The sequence below is a fragment of the Rhinoderma darwinii genome, chromosome 4 (assembly GCF_050947455.1).
Source record: "Rhinoderma darwinii isolate aRhiDar2 chromosome 4, aRhiDar2.hap1, whole genome shotgun sequence".
In the NCBI taxonomy this organism is placed as follows: domain Eukaryota; kingdom Metazoa; phylum Chordata; class Amphibia; order Anura; family Rhinodermatidae; genus Rhinoderma; species Rhinoderma darwinii.
The window spans coordinates 4,740,072-4,755,322 of NC_134690.1; the positions used below are offsets into that span (position 1 = coordinate 4,740,072).

General features: G+C 43.4%; 27 non-coding genes across 27 annotated transcripts; all 27 read left to right on the top strand.

Moving 5' to 3' along the window:
- Positions 1–241: 241 nt before the first annotated feature.
- Positions 242–314, top strand: TRNAV-CAC (transfer RNA valine (anticodon CAC)). Its single transcript has one exon. It is a non-coding gene; the product is annotated as a tRNA-Val (tRNA).
- A 745-nt stretch (positions 315–1,059) lies between these two features.
- On the top strand, positions 1,060–1,132 carry TRNAV-CAC (transfer RNA valine (anticodon CAC)). The gene has a single exon. It is a non-coding gene; the product is annotated as a tRNA-Val (tRNA).
- Positions 1,133–1,550: 418 nt separating this feature from the next.
- TRNAV-CAC (transfer RNA valine (anticodon CAC)) lies at positions 1,551–1,623 on the top strand. The gene has a single exon. It is a non-coding gene; the product is annotated as a tRNA-Val (tRNA).
- A 418-nt stretch (positions 1,624–2,041) lies between these two features.
- TRNAV-CAC (transfer RNA valine (anticodon CAC)) lies at positions 2,042–2,114 on the top strand. Its single transcript has one exon. It is a non-coding gene; the product is annotated as a tRNA-Val (tRNA).
- A 91-nt stretch (positions 2,115–2,205) lies between these two features.
- TRNAV-CAC (transfer RNA valine (anticodon CAC)) lies at positions 2,206–2,278 on the top strand. Its single transcript has one exon. It is a non-coding gene; the product is annotated as a tRNA-Val (tRNA).
- A 419-nt stretch (positions 2,279–2,697) lies between these two features.
- On the top strand, positions 2,698–2,770 carry TRNAV-CAC (transfer RNA valine (anticodon CAC)). The gene has a single exon. It is a non-coding gene; the product is annotated as a tRNA-Val (tRNA).
- Positions 2,771–3,188: 418 nt separating this feature from the next.
- On the top strand, positions 3,189–3,261 carry TRNAV-CAC (transfer RNA valine (anticodon CAC)). Its single transcript has one exon. It is a non-coding gene; the product is annotated as a tRNA-Val (tRNA).
- Positions 3,262–3,680: 419 nt separating this feature from the next.
- On the top strand, positions 3,681–3,753 carry TRNAV-CAC (transfer RNA valine (anticodon CAC)). The gene has a single exon. It is a non-coding gene; the product is annotated as a tRNA-Val (tRNA).
- A 581-nt stretch (positions 3,754–4,334) lies between these two features.
- TRNAV-CAC (transfer RNA valine (anticodon CAC)) lies at positions 4,335–4,407 on the top strand. The gene has a single exon. It is a non-coding gene; the product is annotated as a tRNA-Val (tRNA).
- A 418-nt stretch (positions 4,408–4,825) lies between these two features.
- On the top strand, positions 4,826–4,898 carry TRNAV-CAC (transfer RNA valine (anticodon CAC)). The gene has a single exon. It is a non-coding gene; the product is annotated as a tRNA-Val (tRNA).
- A 255-nt stretch (positions 4,899–5,153) lies between these two features.
- Positions 5,154–5,226, top strand: TRNAV-CAC (transfer RNA valine (anticodon CAC)). Its single transcript has one exon. It is a non-coding gene; the product is annotated as a tRNA-Val (tRNA).
- Positions 5,227–5,644: 418 nt separating this feature from the next.
- TRNAV-CAC (transfer RNA valine (anticodon CAC)) lies at positions 5,645–5,717 on the top strand. Its single transcript has one exon. It is a non-coding gene; the product is annotated as a tRNA-Val (tRNA).
- A 418-nt stretch (positions 5,718–6,135) lies between these two features.
- On the top strand, positions 6,136–6,208 carry TRNAV-CAC (transfer RNA valine (anticodon CAC)). Its single transcript has one exon. It is a non-coding gene; the product is annotated as a tRNA-Val (tRNA).
- A 745-nt stretch (positions 6,209–6,953) lies between these two features.
- Positions 6,954–7,026, top strand: TRNAV-CAC (transfer RNA valine (anticodon CAC)). Its single transcript has one exon. It is a non-coding gene; the product is annotated as a tRNA-Val (tRNA).
- Positions 7,027–7,444: 418 nt separating this feature from the next.
- TRNAV-CAC (transfer RNA valine (anticodon CAC)) lies at positions 7,445–7,517 on the top strand. The gene has a single exon. It is a non-coding gene; the product is annotated as a tRNA-Val (tRNA).
- A 1,072-nt stretch (positions 7,518–8,589) lies between these two features.
- TRNAV-CAC (transfer RNA valine (anticodon CAC)) lies at positions 8,590–8,662 on the top strand. Its single transcript has one exon. It is a non-coding gene; the product is annotated as a tRNA-Val (tRNA).
- Positions 8,663–9,407: 745 nt separating this feature from the next.
- Positions 9,408–9,480, top strand: TRNAV-CAC (transfer RNA valine (anticodon CAC)). Its single transcript has one exon. It is a non-coding gene; the product is annotated as a tRNA-Val (tRNA).
- Positions 9,481–9,898: 418 nt separating this feature from the next.
- On the top strand, positions 9,899–9,971 carry TRNAV-CAC (transfer RNA valine (anticodon CAC)). Its single transcript has one exon. It is a non-coding gene; the product is annotated as a tRNA-Val (tRNA).
- Positions 9,972–11,043: 1,072 nt separating this feature from the next.
- Positions 11,044–11,116, top strand: TRNAV-CAC (transfer RNA valine (anticodon CAC)). The gene has a single exon. It is a non-coding gene; the product is annotated as a tRNA-Val (tRNA).
- A 418-nt stretch (positions 11,117–11,534) lies between these two features.
- TRNAV-CAC (transfer RNA valine (anticodon CAC)) lies at positions 11,535–11,607 on the top strand. Its single transcript has one exon. It is a non-coding gene; the product is annotated as a tRNA-Val (tRNA).
- Positions 11,608–12,025: 418 nt separating this feature from the next.
- Positions 12,026–12,098, top strand: TRNAV-CAC (transfer RNA valine (anticodon CAC)). The gene has a single exon. It is a non-coding gene; the product is annotated as a tRNA-Val (tRNA).
- Positions 12,099–12,516: 418 nt separating this feature from the next.
- TRNAV-CAC (transfer RNA valine (anticodon CAC)) lies at positions 12,517–12,589 on the top strand. The gene has a single exon. It is a non-coding gene; the product is annotated as a tRNA-Val (tRNA).
- A 255-nt stretch (positions 12,590–12,844) lies between these two features.
- TRNAV-CAC (transfer RNA valine (anticodon CAC)) lies at positions 12,845–12,917 on the top strand. The gene has a single exon. It is a non-coding gene; the product is annotated as a tRNA-Val (tRNA).
- Positions 12,918–13,335: 418 nt separating this feature from the next.
- On the top strand, positions 13,336–13,408 carry TRNAV-CAC (transfer RNA valine (anticodon CAC)). The gene has a single exon. It is a non-coding gene; the product is annotated as a tRNA-Val (tRNA).
- Positions 13,409–13,499: 91 nt separating this feature from the next.
- On the top strand, positions 13,500–13,572 carry TRNAV-CAC (transfer RNA valine (anticodon CAC)). Its single transcript has one exon. It is a non-coding gene; the product is annotated as a tRNA-Val (tRNA).
- A 746-nt stretch (positions 13,573–14,318) lies between these two features.
- On the top strand, positions 14,319–14,391 carry TRNAV-CAC (transfer RNA valine (anticodon CAC)). Its single transcript has one exon. It is a non-coding gene; the product is annotated as a tRNA-Val (tRNA).
- Positions 14,392–14,809: 418 nt separating this feature from the next.
- On the top strand, positions 14,810–14,882 carry TRNAV-CAC (transfer RNA valine (anticodon CAC)). Its single transcript has one exon. It is a non-coding gene; the product is annotated as a tRNA-Val (tRNA).
- The last annotated feature ends 369 nt before the right edge of the window (positions 14,883–15,251 follow it).

Sequence of the window (15,251 nt, forward strand, 5' to 3'; positions counted from 1 at the left end):
TCCTTTTAACACAAAGAAAGCCTTTAAATTTGTCAAACTTTGGTTTCTGCAATGGTGGGTTTTTGTATCAAGGGGAAGTTTCTGTAGTGTAGTGGTTATCACGTTCGCCTCACACGCGAAAGGTCCCCTGTTCGAGACAGGGCAAAAACATGCAATTTTTTTTGTTGGCGCTAATTGGCTGGATTATATTTCTCAATTCGTTTCTGCATGGCTTGCGGGTTGCAGAACAATCAATATCCAAGTTTCTGTAGTGTAGTGGTTATCACGTTCGCCTCACACGCGAAAGGTCCCCTGATCGAGACAGGGCAGAAACATGCAATTTTTTTTGTTGGCGCTAATTGGCTGGATTATATTTCTCAATTCGTTTCTGCATGGCTTGCGGGTTGCAGAACAATCAATATCCAAGTTTCTGTAGTGTAGTGGTTATCACGTTCGCCTCACACGCGAAAGGTCCCCTGTTCGAAACTGGGCAGAAACAAGGAACTATGTCTTCCTTTTAACACAAAGAAATCCTTTAAATTTGTCAAACTTTGGTTTCTGCAATGGTGGGTTTTTGTATCAAGGGGAAGTTTCTGTAGTGTAGTGGTTATCACGTTCGCCTCACACACGAAAGGTCCCCTGTTCGAGACAGGGCAGAAACATGCAATTTTTTTTGTTGCCGCTAATTGGCTGGATTATATTTCTCAATTCGTTTCTGCATGGCTTGCGGGTTGCAGAACAATCAATATCCAAGTTTCTGTAGTGTAGTGGTTATCACGTTCGCCTCACACGCGAAAGGTCCCCTGTTCGAAACTGGGCAGAAACAAGGAACTGTGTCTTCCTTTTAATACAAAGAAAGCCTTTAAATTTGTCAAACTTTGGTTTCTGCAATGGTGGGTTTTTGTATCAAGGGGAAGTTTCTGTAGTGTAGTGGTTATCACGTTCGCCTAACACGCGAAAGGTCCCCTGTTCGAGACAGGGCAAAAACATGCAATTTTTTTTGTTGGCGCTAATTGGCTGGATTATATTTCTCAATTCGTTTCTGCATGGCTTGCGGGTTGCAGAACAATCAATATCCAAGTTTCTGTAGTGTAGTGGTTATCACGTTCGCCTCACACGCGAAAGGTCCCCTGTTCGAGACAGGGCAGAAACATGCAATTTTTTTTGTTGGCGCTAATTGGCTGGATTATATTTCTCAATTCGTTTCTGCATGGCTTGCGGGTTGCAGAACAATCAATATCCAAGTTTCTGTAGTGTAGTGGTTATCACGTTCGCCTCACACGCGAAAGGTCCCCTGTTCGAAACTGGGCAGAAACAAGGAACTGTGTCTTCCTTTTAACACAAAGAAAGCCTTTAAATTTGTCAAACTTTGGTTTCTGCAATGGTGGGTTTTTGTATCAAGGGGAAGTTTCTGTAGTGTAGTGGTTATCACGTTCGCCTCACACGCGAAAGGTCCCCTGTTCGAGACAGGGCAAAAACATGCAATTTTTTTTGTTGGCGCTAATTGGCTGGATTATATTTCTCAATTCGTTTCTGCATGGCTTGCGGGTTGCAGAACAATCAATATCCAAGTTTCTGTAGTGTAGTGGTTATCACGTTCGCCTCACACGCGAAAGGTCCCCTGATCGAGACAGGGCAGAAACATGCAATTTTTTTTGTTGGCGCTAATTGGCTGGATTATATTTCTCAATTCGTTTCTGCATGGCTTGCGGGTTGCAGAACAATCAATATCCAAGTTTCTGTAGTGTAGTGGTTATCACGTTCGCCTCACACGCGAAAGGTCCCCTGTTCGAAACTGGGCAGAAACAAGGAACTATGTCTTCCTTTTAACACAAAGAAATCCTTTAAATTTGTCAAACTTTGGTTTCTGCAATGGTGGGTTTTTGTATCAAGGGGAAGTTTCTGTAGTGTAGTGGTTATCACGTTCGCCTCACACACGAAAGGTCCCCTGTTCGAGACAGGGCAGAAACATGCAATTTTTTTTGTTGCCGCTAATTGGCTGGATTATATTTCTCAATTCGTTTCTGCATGGCTTGCGGGTTGCAGAACAATCAATATCCAAGTTTCTGTAGTGTAGTGGTTATCACGTTCGCCTCACACGCGAAAGGTCCCCTGTTCGAGACAGGGCAGAAACATGCAATTTTTTTTGTTGCCGCTAATTGGCTGGATTATATTTCTCAATTCGTTTCTGCATGGCTTGCGGGTTGCAGAACAATCAATATCCAAGTTTCTGTAGTGTAGTGGTTATCACGTTCGCCTCACACGCGAAAGGTCCCCTGTTCGAGACAGGGCAGAAACATGCAATTTTTTTTTGTTGGCGCTAATTGGCTGGATTATATTTCTCAATTCGTTTCTGCATGGCTTGCGGGTTGCAGAACAATCAATATCCAAGTTTCTGTAGTGTAGTGGTTATCACGTTTGCCTCACACGCGGAAGGTCCCCTGTTCGAAACTGGGCAGAAACAAGGAACTGTGTCTTCCTTTTAACACAAAGAAAGCCTTTAAATTTGTCAAACTTTGGTTTCTGCAATGGTGGGTTTTTGTATCAAGGGGAAGTTTCTGTAGTGTAGTGGTTATCACGTTCGCCTCACACGCGAAAGGTCCCCTGTTCGAGACAGGGCAAAAACATGCAATTTTTTTTGTTGGCGCTAATTGGCTGGATTATATTTCTCAATTCGTTTCTGCATGGCTTGCGGGTTGCAGAACAATCAATATCCAAGTTTCTGTAGTGTAGTGGTTATCACGTTCGCCTCACACGCGAAAGGTCCCCTGATCGAGACAGGGCAGAAACATGCAATTTTTTTTGTTGGCGCTAATTGGCTGGATTATATTTCTCAATTCGTTTCTGCATGGCTTGCGGGTTGCAGAACAATCAATATCCAAGTTTCTGTAGTGTAGTGGTTATCACGTTTGCCTCACACGCGGAAGGTCCCCTGTTCGAAACTGGGCAGAAACAAGGAACTATGTCTTCCTTTTAACACAAAGAAATCCTTTAAATTTGTCAAACTTTGGTTTCTGCAATGGTGGGTTTTTGTATCAAGGGGAAGTTTCTGTAGTGTAGTGGTTATCACGTTCGCCTCACACACGAAAGGTCCCCTGTTCGAGACAGGGCAGAAACATGCAATTTTTTTTGTTGCCGCTAATTGGCTGGATTATATTTCTCAATTCGTTTCTGCATGGCTTGCGGGTTGCAGAACAATCAATATCCAAGTTTCTGTAGTGTAGTGGTTATCACGTTCGCCTCACACGCGAAAGGTCCCCTGTTCGAGACAGGGCAGAAACATGCAATTTTTTTTTGTTGGCGCTAATTGGCTGGATTATATTTCTCAATTCGTTTCTGCATGGCTTGCGGGTTGCAGAACAATCAATATCCAAGTTTCTGTAGTGTAGTGGTTATCACGTTTGCCTCACACGCGGAAGGTCCCCTGTTCGAAACTGGGCAGAAACAAGGAACTGTGTCTTCCTTTTAACACAAAGAAAGCCTTTAAATTTGTCAAACTTTGGTTTCTGCAATGGTGGGTTTTTGTATCAAGGGGAAGTTTCTGTAGTGTAGTGGTTATCACGTTCGCCTCACACACGAAAGGTCCCCTGTTCGAGACAGGGCAGAAACATGCAATTTTTTTTGTTGGCGCTAATTGGCTGGATTATATTTCTCAATTCGTTTCTGCATGGCTTGCGGGTTGCAGAACAATCAATGTCCAAGTTTCTGTAGTGTAGTGGTTATCACGTTCGCCTCACACGCGAAAGGTCCCCTGATCGAGACAGGGCAGAAACATGCAATTTTTTTTGTTGGCGCTAATTGGCTGGATTATATTTCTCAATTCGTTTCTGCATGGCTTGCGGGTTGCAGAACAATCAATATCCAAGTTTCTGTAGTGTAGTGGTTATCACGTTCGCCTCACACGCGAAAGGTCCCCTGTTCGAAACTGGGCAGAAACAAGGAACTATGTCTTCCTTTTAACACAAAGAAATCCTTTAAATTTGTCAAACTTTGGTTTCTGCAATGGTGGGTTTTTGTATCAAGGGGAAGTTTCTGTAGTGTAGTGGTTATCACGTTCGCCTCACACGCGAAAGGTCCCCTGTTCGAAACTGGGCAGAAACAAGGAACTGTGTCTTCCTTTTAACACAAAGAAAGCCTTTAAATTTGTCAAACTTTGGTTTCTGCAATGGTGGGTTTTTGTATCAAGGGGAAGTTTCTGTAGTGTAGTGGTTATCACGTTCGCCTCACACGCGAAAGGTCCCCTGTTCGAGACAGGGCAAAAACATGCAATTTTTTTTGTTGGCGCTAATTGGCTGGATTATATTTCTCAATTCGTTTCTGCATGGCTTGCGGGTTGCAGAACAATCAATATCCAAGTTTCTGTAGTGTAGTGGTTATCACGTTCGCCTCACACGCGAAAGGTCCCCTGATCGAGACAGGGCAGAAACATGCAATTTTTTTTGTTGGCGCTAATTGGCTGGATTATATTTCTCAATTCGTTTCTGCATGGCTTGCGGGTTGCAGAACAATCAATATCCAAGTTTCTGTAGTGTAGTGGTTATCACGTTCGCCTCACACGCGAAAGGTCCCCTGTTCGAAACTGGGCAGAAACAAGGAACTATGTCTTCCTTTTAACACAAAGAAATCCTTTAAATTTGTCAAACTTTGGTTTCTGCAATGGTGGGTTTTTGTATCAAGGGGAAGTTTCTGTAGTGTAGTGGTTATCACGTTCGCCTCACACGCGAAAGGTCCCCTGTTCGAGACAGGGCAAAAACATGCAATTTTTTTTGTTGGCGCTAATTGGCTGGATTATATTTCTCAATTCGTTTCTGCATGGCTTGCGGGTTGCAGAACAATCAATATCCAAGTTTCTGTAGTGTAGTGGTTATCACGTTCGCCTCACACGCGAAAGGTCCCCTGATCGAGACAGGGCAGAAACATGCAATTTTTTTTGTTGGCGCTAATTGGCTGGATTATATTTCTCAATTCGTTTCTGCATGGCTTGCGGGTTGCAGAACAATCAATATCCAAGTTTCTGTAGTGTAGTGGTTATCACGTTCGCCTCACACGCGAAAGGTCCCCTGTTCGAGACAGGGCAAAAACATGCAATTTTTTTTGTTGGCGCTAATTGGCTGGATTATATTTCTCAATTCGTTTCTGCATGGCTTGCGGGTTGCAGAACAATCAATATCCAAGTTTCTGTAGTGTAGTGGTTATCACGTTCGCCTCACACGCGAAAGGTCCCCTGATCGAGACAGGGCAGAAACATGCAATTTTTTTTGTTGGCGCTAATTGGCTGGATTATATTTCTCAATTCGTTTCTGCATGGCTTGCGGGTTGCAGAACAATCAATATCCAAGTTTCTGTAGTGTAGTGGTTATCACGTTCGCCTCACACGCGAAAGGTCCCCTGTTCGAAACTGGGCAGAAACAAGGAACTATGTCTTCCTTTTAACACAAAGAAATCCTTTAAATTTGTCAAACTTTGGTTTCTGCAATGGTGGGTTTTTGTATCAAGGGGAAGTTTCTGTAGTGTAGTGGTTATCACGTTCGCCTCACACACGAAAGGTCCCCTGTTCGAGACAGGGCAGAAACATGCAATTTTTTTTGTTGCCGCTAATTGGCTGGATTATATTTCTCAATTCGTTTCTGCATGGCTTGCGGGTTGCAGAACAATCAATATCCAAGTTTCTGTAGTGTAGTGGTTATCACGTTCGCCTCACACGCGAAAGGTCCCCTGATCGAGACAGGGCAGAAACATGCAATTTTTTTTGTTGGCGCTAATTGGCTGGATTATATTTCTCAATTCGTTTCTGCATGGCTTGCGGGTTGCAGAACAATCAATATCCAAGTTTCTGTAGTGTAGTGGTTATCACGTTTGCCTCACACGCGGAAGGTCCCCTGTTCGAAACTGGGCAGAAACAAGGAACTGTGTCTTCCTTTTAACACAAAGAAAGCCTTTAAATTTGTCAAACTTTGGTTTCTGCAATGGTGGGTTTTTGTATCAAGGGGAAGTTTCTGTAGTGTAGTGGTTATCACGTTCGCCTCACACGCGAAAGGTCCCCTGTTCGAGACAGGGCAAAAACATGCAATTTTTTTTGTTGGCGCTAATTGGCTGGATTATATTTCTCAATTCGTTTCTGCATGGCTTGCGGGTTGCAGAACAATCAATATCCAAGTTTCTGTAGTGTAGTGGTTATCACGTTCGCCTCACACGCGAAAGGTCCCCTGATCGAGACAGGGCAGAAACATGCAATTTTTTTTGTTGGCGCTAATTGGCTGGATTATATTTCTCAATTCGTTTCTGCATGGCTTGCGGGTTGCAGAACAATCAACATCCAAGTTTCTGTAGTGTAGTGGTTATCACGTTCGCCTCACACGCGAAAGGTCCCCTGTTCGAAACTGGGCAGAAACAAGGAACTATGTCTTCCTTTTAACACAAAGAAATCCTTTAAATTTGTCAAACTTTGGTTTCTGCAATGGTGGGTTTTTGTATCAAGGGGTAGTTTCTGTAGTGTAGTGGTTATCACGTTCGCCTAACACGCGAAAGGTCCCCTGTTCGAGACAGGGCAAAAACATGCAATTTTTTTTGTTGGCGCTAATTGGCTGGATTATATTTCTCAATTCGTTTCTGCATGGCTTGCGGGTTACAGAACAATCAATATCCAAGTTTCTGTAGTGTAGTGGTTATCACGTTCGCCTCACACGCGAAAGGTCCCCTGTTCGAAACTGGGCAGAAACAAGGAACTGTGTCTTCCTTTTAATACAAAGAAAGCCTTTAAATTTGTCAAACTTTGGTTTCTGCAATGGTGGGTTTTTGTATCAAGGGGAAGTTTCTGTAGTGTAGTGGTTATCACTTTCGCCTAACACGCGAAAGGTCCCCTGTTCGAGACAGGGCAAAAACATGCAATTTTTTTTGTTGGCGCTAATTGGCTGGATTATATTTCTCAATTCGTTTCTGCATGGCTTGCGGGTTGCAGAACAATCAATATCCAAGTTTCTGTAGTGTAGTGGTTATCACGTTCGCCTCACACGCGAAAGGTCCCCTGTTCGAGACAGGGCAGAAACATGCAATTTTTTTTGTTGGCGCTAATTGGCTGGATTATATTTCTCAATTCGTTTCTGCATGGCTTGCGGGTTGCAGAACAATCAATATCCAAGTTTCTGTAGTGTAGTGGTTATCACGTTCGCCTCACACGCGAAAGGTCCCCTGTTCGAAACTGGGCAGAAACAAGGAACTGTGTCTTCCTTTTAACACAAAGAAAGCCTTTAAATTTGTCAAACTTTGGTTTCTGCAATGGTGGGTTTTTGTATCAAGGGGAAGTTTCTGTAGTGTAGTGGTTATCACGTTCGCCTCACACGCGAAAGGTCCCCTGTTCGAGACAGGACAAAAACATGCAATTTTTTTTGTTGGCGCTAATTGGCTGGATTATATTTCTCAATTCGTTTCTGCATGGCTTGCGGGTTGCAGAACAATCAATATCCAAGTTTCTGTAGTGTAGTGGTTATCACGTTCGCCTCACACGCGAAAGGTCCCCTGATCGAGACAGGGCAGAAACATGCAATTTTTTTTGTTGGCGCTAATTGGCTGGATTATATTTCTCAATTCGTTTCTGCATGGCTTGCGGGTTGCAGAACAATCAATATCCAAGTTTCTGTAGTGTAGTGGTTATCACGTTCGCCTCACACGCGAAAGGTCCCCTGTTCGAAACTGGGCAGAAACAAGGAACTATGTCTTCCTTTTAACACAAAGAAATCCTTTAAATTTGTCAAACTTTGGTTTCTGCAATGGTGGGTTTTTGTATCAAGGGGTAGTTTCTGTAGTGTAGTGGTTATCACGTTCGCCTCACACACGAAAGGTCCCCTGTTCGAGACAGGGCAGAAACATGCAATTTTTTTTGTTGCCGCTAATTGGCTGGATTATATTTCTCAATTCGTTTCTGCATGGCTTGCGGGTTGCAGAACAATCAATATCCAAGTTTCTGTAGTGTAGTGGTTATCACGTTCGCCTCACACGCGAAAGGTCCCCTGTTCGAAACTGGGCAGAAACAAGGAACTGTGTCTTCCTTTTAATACAAAGAAAGCCTTTAAATTTGTCAAACTTTGGTTTCTGCAATGGTGGGTTTTTGTATCAAGGGGAAGTTTCTGTAGTGTAGTGGTTATCACGTTCGCCTCACACGCGAAAGGTCCCCTGTTCGAGACAGGGCAAAAACATGCAATTTTTTTTGTTGGCGCTAATTGGCTGGATTATATTTCTCAATTCGTTTCTGCATGGCTTGCGGGTTGCAGAACAATCAATATCCAAGTTTCTGTAGTGTAGTGGTTATCACGTTCGCCTCACACGCGAAAGGTCCCCTGTTCGAAACTGGGCAGAAACAAGGAACTGTGTCTTCCTTTTAACACAAAGAAAGCCTTTAAATTTGTCAAACTTTGGTTTCTGCAATGGTGGGTTTTTGTATCAAGGGGAAGTTTCTGTAGTGTAGTGGTTATCACGTTCGCCTCACACGCGAAAGGTCCCCTGTTCGAGACAGGGCAAAAACATGCAATTTTTTTTGTTGGCGCTAATTGGCTGGATTATATTTCTCAATTCGTTTCTGCATGGCTTGCGGGTTGCAGAACAATCAATATCCAAGTTTCTGTAGTGTAGTGGTTATCACGTTCGCCTCACACGCGAAAGGTCCCCTGATCGAGACAGGGCAGAAACATGCAATTTTTTTTGTTGGCGCTAATTGGCTGGATTATATTTCTCAATTCGTTTCTGCATGGCTTGCGGGTTGCAGAACAATCAACATCCAAGTTTCTGTAGTGTAGTGGTTATCACGTTCGCCTCACACGCGAAAGGTCCCCTGTTCGAAACTGGGCAGAAACAAGGAACTATGTCTTCCTTTTAACACAAAGAAATCCTTTAAATTTGTCAAACTTTGGTTTCTGCAATGGTGGGTTTTTGTATCAAGGGGTAGTTTCTGTAGTGTAGTGGTTATCACGTTCGCCTAACACGCGAAAGGTCCCCTGTTCGAGACAGGGCAAAAACATGCAATTTTTTTTGTTGGCGCTAATTGGCTGGATTATATTTCTCAATTCGTTTCTGCATGGCTTGCGGGTTACAGAACAATCAATATCCAAGTTTCTGTAGTGTAGTGGTTATCACGTTCGCCTCACACGCGAAAGGTCCCCTGTTCGAAACTGGGCAGAAACAAGGAACTGTGTCTTCCTTTTAATACAAAGAAAGCCTTTAAATTTGTCAAACTTTGGTTTCTGCAATGGTGGGTTTTTGTATCAAGGGGAAGTTTCTGTAGTGTAGTGGTTATCACTTTCGCCTAACACGCGAAAGGTCCCCTGTTCGAGACAGGGCAAAAACATGCAATTTTTTTTGTTGGCGCTAATTGGCTGGATTATATTTCTCAATTCGTTTCTGCATGGCTTGCGGGTTGCAGAACAATCAATATCCAAGTTTCTGTAGTGTAGTGGTTATCACGTTCGCCTCACACGCGAAAGGTCCCCTGTTCGAGACAGGGCAGAAACATGCAATTTTTTTTGTTGGCGCTAATTGGCTGGATTATATTTCTCAATTCGTTTCTGCATGGCTTGCGGGTTGCAGAACAATCAATATCCAAGTTTCTGTAGTGTAGTGGTTATCACGTTCGCCTCACACGCGAAAGGTCCCCTGTTCGAAACTGGGCAGAAACAAGGAACTGTGTCTTCCTTTTAACACAAAGAAAGCCTTTAAATTTGTCAAACTTTGGTTTCTGCAATGGTGGGTTTTTGTATCAAGGGGAAGTTTCTGTAGTGTAGTGGTTATCACGTTCGCCTCACACGCGAAAGGTCCCCTGTTCGAGACAGGACAAAAACATGCAATTTTTTTTGTTGGCGCTAATTGGCTGGATTATATTTCTCAATTCGTTTCTGCATGGCTTGCGGGTTGCAGAACAATCAATATCCAAGTTTCTGTAGTGTAGTGGTTATCACGTTCGCCTCACACGCGAAAGGTCCCCTGATCGAGACAGGGCAGAAACATGCAATTTTTTTTGTTGGCGCTAATTGGCTGGATTATATTTCTCAATTCGTTTCTGCATGGCTTGCGGGTTGCAGAACAATCAATATCCAAGTTTCTGTAGTGTAGTGGTTATCACGTTCGCCTCACACGCGAAAGGTCCCCTGTTCGAAACTGGGCAGAAACAAGGAACTATGTCTTCCTTTTAACACAAAGAAATCCTTTAAATTTGTCAAACTTTGGTTTCTGCAATGGTGGGTTTTTGTATCAAGGGGTAGTTTCTGTAGTGTAGTGGTTATCACGTTCGCCTCACACACGAAAGGTCCCCTGTTCGAGACAGGGCAGAAACATGCAATTTTTTTTGTTGCCGCTAATTGGCTGGATTATATTTCTCAATTCGTTTCTGCATGGCTTGCGGGTTGCAGAACAATCAATATCCAAGTTTCTGTAGTGTAGTGGTTATCACGTTCGCCTCACACGCGAAAGGTCCCCTGTTCGAAACTGGGCAGAAACAAGGAACTGTGTCTTCCTTTTAATACAAAGAAAGCCTTTAAATTTGTCAAACTTTGGTTTCTGCAATGGTGGGTTTTTGTATCAAGGGGAAGTTTCTGTAGTGTAGTGGTTATCACGTTCGCCTCACACGCGAAAGGTCCCCTGTTCGAGACAGGGCAAAAACATGCAATTTTTTTTGTTGGCGCTAATTGGCTGGATTATATTTCTCAATTCGTTTCTGCATGGCTTGCGGGTTGCAGAACAATCAATATCCAAGTTTCTGTAGTGTAGTGGTTATCACGTTCGCCTCACACGCGAAAGGTCCCCTGTTCGAAACTGGGCAGAAACAAGGAACTGTGTCTTCCTTTTAACACAAAGAAAGCCTTTAAATTTGTCAAACTTTGGTTTCTGCAATGGTGGGTTTTTGTATCAAGGGGAAGTTTCTGTAGTGTAGTGGTTATCACGTTCGCCTCACACGCGAAAGGTCCCCTGTTCGAGACAGGGCAAAAACATGCAATTTTTTTTGTTGGCGCTAATTGGCTGGATTATATTTCTCAATTCGTTTCTGCATGGCTTGCGGGTTGCAGAACAATCAATATCCAAGTTTCTGTAGTGTAGTGGTTATCACGTTCGCCTCACACGCGAAAGGTCCCCTGATCGAGACAGGGCAGAAACATGCAATTTTTTTTGTTGGCGCTAATTGGCTGGATTATATTTCTCAATTCGTTTCTGCATGGCTTGCGGGTTGCAGAACAATCAATATCCAAGTTTCTGTAGTGCAGTGGTTATCACGTTCGCCTCACACGCGAAAGGTCCCCTGTTCGAAACTGGGCAGAAACAAGGAACTGTGTCTTCCTTTTAATACAAAGAAAGCCTTTAAATTTGTCAAACTTTGGTTTCTGCAATGGTGGGTTTTTGTATCAAGGGGAAGTTTCTGTAGTGTAGTGGTTATCACGTTCGCCTAACACGCGAAAGGTCCCCTGTTCGAGACAGGGCAAAAACATGCAATTTTTTTTGTTGGCGCTAATTGGCTGGATTATATTTCTCAATTCGTTTCTGCATGGCTTGCGGGTTGCAGAACAATCAATATCCAAGTTTCTGTAGTGTAGTGGTTATCACGTTCGCCTCACACGCGAAAGGTCCCCTGATCGAGACAGGGCAGAAACATGCAATTTTTTTTGTTGGCGCTAATTGGCTGGATTATATTTCTCAATTCGTTTCTGCATGGCTTGCGGGTTGCAGAACAATCAATATCCAAGTTTCTGTAGTGCAGTGGTTATCACGTTCGCCTCACACGCGAAAGGTCCCCTGTTCGAAACTGGGCAGAAACAAGGAACTGTGTCTTCCTTTTAATACAAAGAAAGCCTTTAAATTTGTCAAACTTTGGTTTCTGCAATGGTGGGTTTTTGTATCAAGGGGAAGTTTCTGTAGTGTAGTGGTTATCACGTTCGCCTAACACGCGAAAGGTCCCCTGTTCGAGACAGGGCAAAAACATGCAATTTTTTTTGTTGGCGCTAATTGGCTGGATTATATTTCTCAATTCGTTTCTGCATGGCTTGCGGGTTGCAGAACAATCAATATCCAAGTTTCTGTAGTGTAGTGGTTATCACGTTCGCCTCACACGCGAAAGGTCCCCTGTTCGAGACAGGGCAGAAACATGCAATTTTTTTTGTTGGCGCTAATTGGCTGGATTATATTTCTCAATTCGTTTCTGCATGGCTTGCGGGTTGCAGAACAATCAATATCCAAGTTTCTGTAGTGTAGTGGTTATCACGTTCGCCTCACACGCGAAAGGTCCCCTGTTCGAAACTGGGCAGAAACAAGGAACTGTGTCTTCCTTTTAACACAAAGAAAGCCTTTAAATTTGTCAAACTTTGGTTTCTGCAATGGTGGGTTTTTGTATCAAGGGGAAGTTTCTGTAGTGTAGTGGTTATCACGTTCGCCTCACACGCGAAAGGTCCCCTGTTCGAGACAGGGCAAAAACATGCAATTTTTTTTGTTGGCGCTAATTGGCTGGATTATATTTCTCAATTCGTTTCTGCATGGCTTGCGGGTTGCAGAACAATCAATATCCAAGTTTCTGTAGTGTAGTGGTTATCACGTTCGCCTCACACGCGAAAGGTCCCCTGATCGAGACAGGGCAGAAACATGCAATTTTTTTTGTTGGCGCTAATTGGCTGGATTATATTTCTCAATTCGTTTCTGCATGGCTTGCGGGTTGCAGAACAATCAATATCCAAGTTTCTGTAGTGTAGTGGTTATCACGTTCGCCTCACACGCGAAAGGTCCCCTGTTCGAGACAGGGCAAAAACATGCAATTTTTTTTGTTGGCGCTAATTGGCTGGATTATATTTCTCAATTCGTTTCTGCATGGCTTGCGGGTTGCAGAACAGTCAATATCCAAGTTTCTGTAGTGTAGTGGTTATCACGTTCGCCTCACACGCGAAAGGTCCCCTGATCGAGACAGGGCAGAAACATGCAATTTTTTTTGTTGGCGCTAATTGGCTGGATTATATTTCTCAATTCGTTTCTGCATGGCTTGCGGGTTGCAGAACAATCAATATCCAAGTTTCTGTAGTGTAGTGGTTATCACGTTCGCCTCACACGCGAAAGGTCCCCTGTTCGAAACTGGGCAGAAACAAGGAACTATGTCTTCCTTTTAACACAAAGAAATCCTTTAAATTTGTCAAACTTTGGTTTCTGCAATGGTGGGTTTTTGTATCAAGGGGAAGTTTCTGTAGTGTAGTGGTTATCACGTTCGCCTCACACACGAAAGGTCCCCTGTTCGAGACAGGGCAGAAACATGCAATTTTTTTTGTTGCCGCTAATTGGCTGGATTATATTTCTCAATTCGTTTCTGCATGGCTTGCGGGTTGCAGAACAATCAATATCCAAGTTTCTGTAGTGTAGTGGTTATCACGTTCGCCTCACACGCGAAAGGTCCCCTGATCGAGACAGGGCAGAAACATGCAATTTTTTTTGTTGGCGCTAATTGGCTGGATTATATTTCTCAATTCGTTTCTGCATGGCTTGCGGGTTGCAGAACAATCAATATCCAAGTTTCTGTAGTGTAGTGGTTATCACGTTCGCCTCACACGCGAAAGGTCCCCTGTTCGAGACAGGGCAGAAACATGCAATTTTTTTTTGTTGGCGCTAATTGGCTGGATTATATTTCTCAATTCGTTTCTGCATGGCTTGCGGGTTGCAGAACAATCAATATCCAAGTTTCTGTAGTGTAGTGGTTATCACGTTTGCCTCACACGTGGAAGGTCCCCTGTTCGAAACTGGGCAGAAACAAGGAACTGTGTCTTCCTTTTAACACAAAGAAAGCCTTTAAATTTGTCAAACTTTGGTTTCTGCAATGGTGGGTTTTTGTATCAAGGGGAAGTTTCTGTAGTGTAGTGGTTATCACGTTCGCCTAACACGCGAAAGGTCCCCTGTTCGAGACAGGGCAAAAACATGCAATTTTTTTTGTTGGCGCTAATTGGCTGGATTATATTTCTCAATTCGTTTCTGCATGGCTTGCGGGTTACAGAACAATCAATATCCAAGTTTCTGTAGTGTAGTGGTTATCACGTTCGCCTCACACGCGAAAGGTCCCCTGTTCGAAACTGGGCAGAAACAAGGAACTGTGTCTTCCTTTTAATACAAAGAAAGCCTTTAAATTTGTCAAACTTTGGTTTCTGCAATGGTGGGTTTTTGTATCAAGGGGAAGTTTCTGTAGTGTAGTGGTTATCACGTTCGCCTAACACGCGAAAGGTCCCCTGTTCGAGACAGGGCAAAAACATGCAATTTTTTTTGTTGGCGCTAATTGGCTGGATTATATTTCTCAATTCGTTTCTGCATGGCTTGCGGGTTGCAGAACAATCAATATCCAAGTTTCTGTAGTGTAGTGGTTATCACGTTCGCCTCACACGCGAAAGGTCCCCTGTTCGAGACAGGGCAGAAACATGCAATTTTTTTTGTTGGCGCTAATTGGCTGGATTATATTTCTCAATTCGTTTCTGCATGGCTTGCGGGTTACAGAACAATCAATATCCAAGTTTCTGTAGTGTAGTGGTTATCACGTTCGCCTCACACGCGAAAGGTCCCCTGTTCGAAACTGGGCAGAAACAAGGAACTGTGTCTTCCTTTTAATACAAAGAAAGCCTTTAAATTTGTCAAACTTTGGTTTCTGCAATGGTGGGTTTTTGTATCAAGGGGAAGTTTCTGTAGTGTAGTGGTTATCACGTTCGCCTAACACGCGAAAGGTCCCCTGTTCGAGACAGGGCAAAAACATGCAATTTTTTTTGTTGGCGCTAATTGGCTGGATTATATTTCTCAATTCGTTTCTGCATGGCTTGCGGGTTGCAGAACAATCAATATCCAAGTTTCTGTAGTGTAGTGGTTATCACGTTCGCCTCACACGCGAAAGGTCCCCTGTTCGAGACAGGGCAGAAACATGCAATTTTTTTTGTTGGCGCTAATTGGCTGGATTATATTTCTCAATTCGTTTCTGCATGGCTTGCGGGTTACAGAACAATCAATATCCAAGTTTCTGTAGTGTAGTGGTTATCACGTTCGCCTCACACGCGAAAGGTCCCCTGTTCGAAACTGGGCAGAAACAAGGAACTGTGTCTTCCTTTTAATACAAAGAAAGCCTTTAAATTTGTCAAACTTTGGTTTCTGCAATGGTGGGTTTTTGTATCAAGGGGAAGTTTCTGTAGTGTAGTGGTTATCACGTTCGCCTAACACGCGAAAGGTCCCCTGTTCGAGACAGGGCAAAAACATGCAATTTTTTTTGTTGGCGCTAATTGGCTGGATTATATTTC